The sequence below is a fragment of the Citrus sinensis genome, chromosome 4 (assembly GCF_022201045.2).
Source record: "Citrus sinensis cultivar Valencia sweet orange chromosome 4, DVS_A1.0, whole genome shotgun sequence".
Lineage (NCBI taxonomy): Eukaryota > Viridiplantae > Streptophyta > Magnoliopsida > Sapindales > Rutaceae > Citrus > Citrus sinensis.
Genome location: NC_068559.1, coordinates 13,237,637 through 13,241,775, shown reverse-complemented (window position 1 = coordinate 13,241,775; position 4,139 = coordinate 13,237,637).

Below are 4,139 nucleotides of genomic sequence, written 5' to 3'. Positions count from 1 at the left end.
TGGTTCACATGGCCATGAAAGTGGAACGACAACTAAAAAAGAAAGGTTCCACTAGAACCAATTTGGTTTCATCTTCCTCATGGAAGTCAAAATGGAGCAAAGATGAAAAGGTCATTTCAAAGCCTAAGATTGAACCATTCAAGGATCATAAAGAGGGAGGCAACCAAAGCAAAGGTAAATCTGATTCCCAACACTCTAGAAATAGAGAAATTAAATGTTTTAAATGTTTGGGGACATGTCATATTGCATCTCAATGCCAAAATAAGAGAGCAATGATCTTAAGGGATGATGGTGATGGGGAAACCGAGAGTGAATTGGATGATGACCCTCTGCCACCTTTAGAGGATGCTAATGATGGTGTAGAGTATCCTGTTGATGGTAAATTAATGGTTGCTAGGCTTGCTCTCAACATGCAAGTAAAAGAAAATGCGGAGGTACAACATGATAACATATTTCATACTAGATGCCACATCAAAGATAAGGTATGTAGTATGATAATTGATGGTGGAAGTTGTACTAATGTAGCTAGCACTAGTTTAGTTGCAAAATTGAATTTGAAAACTTTGAAATATCCTAGGCCATATAAGTTACAATGGCTGAATGATTGTGGGGAAGTTAAAGTAAATAAACAAGTGCTGGTTTCATTCTCTATTGGGAGATACAAGGATGAAATTCTATGTGATGTAGTACCCATGCATGCTGAACACATTCTTTTTGGGCAACCTTGGCAATATGATAGGCGTGTGACAGATGATGGTTACTTAAATAGATATTCTTTTGTAATGAATAAAAAGCAAATCACTCTTGTACCATTAACACCTAGGCAAGTGTATAATGATCAAATATGAATATAAAAAGAGAGTGATACAAAAAATGAAAATGAGAGTACAAAAGAAAGAGAGATTGAGAGAAAAGTAAGTGGAAAGATAGAAAAAAATATTGTTGAGAGAGCAAGTGAATTTGTTTGCAAAAGAGAACGAGGTTAAGAGGGCTTTCTTTTCAAAACGGCCTATCATTGTACTTTTGTGGTGCAAAGAGGCTTGTTTACAAATAAATGAGCTTAACTTTTCTTTGCCTAGTGCTATTATGACTCTTTTGCAGGACTTTGATGATGTGTTTCCAAATGAAGTCCCTAATGGTTTGCCACCTATTAGAGAATTGAGCATCAAATAGACTTTGTCCCTGGAAAACTTGGGCCGGGCCTAACTCAGCCCCAAAAAAGCTCTCAAAGGGTGAGAACTGCCCAGCGCTTATAAGCGACCAGGAGCTTTGGCTTGCCAGCGATGTGGGATAAGAGCTTATCATTCACTCTACCCTCGCCCTCGGGCCTTGGCTCTGATACCAACTTGGGCCGGGCCTAACTCAGCCCCAAAAGAGTTCTCAAAGGGTGAGGACTGCCCAACGCTTATAAGCGACCAGGAGCTTTGGCTTGCCAGCGATGTAGGATAAGAGCTTATCATTCACTCTACCCTCGCCTCTATGGATTTTCCTCAGAAGGGTATCCAGTATATCCTGACAAAGTCAACAATCATTTCTTATGGGATGTTCCAGAAGCCAATATGTGTATCGCTTATAAGCGCTGGGCAGTCCTCACCCTTTGAGAGCTCTTTTGGGGCTGAGTTAGGCCCGGCCCAAGTTGGTATCAGAGCCAAGGCCCGAGGGCGAGGGTAGAGTGAATGATAAGCTCTTATCCCACATCGCTGGCAAGCTAAAGCTCCTAGTCGCTTATAAGTGTTGGGCAGTCCTCACCCTTTGAGAGCTCTTTTGGGGCTGAGTTAAACCCGGCCCAAGTTGTCCTATTTCTCTCTCTTCTACTCTTTCCCTACCTTGTTCTTATAAAAAACATATAGCCTCAAAAATAGAAAATCTTGTTGAATACTCGTATATTCCTGAATCTGCTCAGATTTATGAATCCCACTTCCCTATTATGAGTCCATACCATCTTTACAAACAAAAAGCTTCTTTCACTCGAAGCATTAGAACCCTAATTTCCACAAAAAAGACCTTTTCCCAAAGAGTACATCCAGTCCTCACGACTTGATCAGTGTGCTCTTCAAGCCTCTCAAAGTGAACAATATGTTGAAATGCAAGTTACGCAACCAAAGAGGGGGGCTGAATTGAGTTTTTAAAAATTATGCAATACAATTCGCACAACAAATTAATCTAACGCCTTAATGGAATAGAAAACAATAAATTCAAACAAGCATAAAAATAAAAGAGTAAGGGAAGAGAAAAACAAACACACGGATTTTTACGTGGTTCGGCAATCCCCGCCTACGTCTACGCCTCCAAGCCAACCAAGCTCGAGGATTTCACTATCCAAGCCTCCCAAGGCTTCAAGTTCTTACAATTGACTTCCAAGGTGTCAATGAACCTTTACAATCAAGAGATTATCTCCCTAATCTTTTCACCCCAAGTGTTTCTCACACTTACACACTCACAATTTGATAAAAAATGAAAATTACAACAAAAACTCTCTTTAAGAGTGGATATGCAAATAATAGCTCAACAATGATTCAATCTATGATTATTTACATTTTAGAAGCTCAATATATGGTGTATGATCTTATATTTGCTTGCATTAGTTCTTAAAATGAAGTTGGAGTTGAGTTTTTATAGTTAAAGCCCGAAAACTAACCGTTATAGGTAAATTCCCACACCCAAGCGGTTAGCCGCTCATGAACAGTGATATTACTGTTATTTTTGAATTTTGCTACAGTAATAATGTTTACTAAAATTACACTTTTGGCCCAAAACTTTATATAATTATAATACGGCCCAAATGTCTTAAAACTTTGCAAATAGGTTCAATTTCAGAAATTTCCTAAATATAGTTATCTTTCCAAAACTTTTTGAAATTATGATATGGCTCCAAAGATATTATTACTTCGCAAAAAGGTCCTTTTCAACATAATACCCATATTTTTCAAAGTTCTCAAAACCTTTCACTTTAGTTCAAAATATTCATAAATTATAGTATGGCCCAAAACATTTCAAATGTTTGTAAAAACGTCCAACTCCAAAATTTAATAATAATACTTATTAAAATCAAAGATTTCAAAACTTAGCATTTAAGTCCAAATTATTCAAATCCACAAAATACTTTACTTTATAAAAATAAACCTTTTAGTTTATGAAAACTATTTAATTAAATTAATCTCTTAATCTTCTCAAATGCTAAATCATGCATTAATTAAATCATACCGGCTTTACAAGAATTTATCTCATTAATTTGTTCGTTGAGCTCTAAACTTTATTCTTAATTTCGCAGTTGTCCGTTGAGTGTCTTGAGCTTGATTTCACTTTATTCACTTGCATAAATATTATCCTTCAAAAACTAGTGAAAAATGTGAAATACAATATTTATTAAATCACTTAATACATATGTTTGTTATCATCAAAATTACATTATGTATAGCCCTTTAGGCTAACAATCTCCCCCTTTTTGATGATTACAAATATCTCATGTATTTTGACATTTATACTCCCCCTTAATACATGACATATATAATTAAACATATAAATCAAATTCAAAACAAAAACTCCCCCTGAATATTATATGTCTCCATATTCAAAATACATGATCTATCTCTCCCCCTTCATCATCAAAATTACTATAAATTCATGCGAAGACCGATAATATGTCAATGGTTAATTAAGAAACATATAAGGACCAAACACTTCCATATAAGCTTAAACAATTATAACAAAATCAACAACTCCAATTCATCAAGCAACACATAAGAATTAAGCATATAATTAACCAAAGAGTTACAATATTCCAAGAATCCGAAAACATCATCAAAATATAACATATCCGAAGATCAAATAACAAGCATCCTCAATCCATAAATTAAAAACAACATATCTAAATATCAAACAACAAGATGTCATCCGCAAATGAAAAACAACAATGCATGGAGAGATGTAGTGCTGAGTGACAAATGAAAAAATAAAAATAGAGTGCTAAGGAGATGGTGGATGTGATGAAGAGGATGGTGGTGGAAATCCAAGAGCTGCAAAAAGTTGCTGCTGGCCATTAAGAAGCTGTTGCTGTTGAGCCAAGAGACGCTCTCGCTCGGAAATAGATTGAAATTGAAAAGCTTCAAGCATAGACTGAAGTTTTTCTTGCCGCTCAG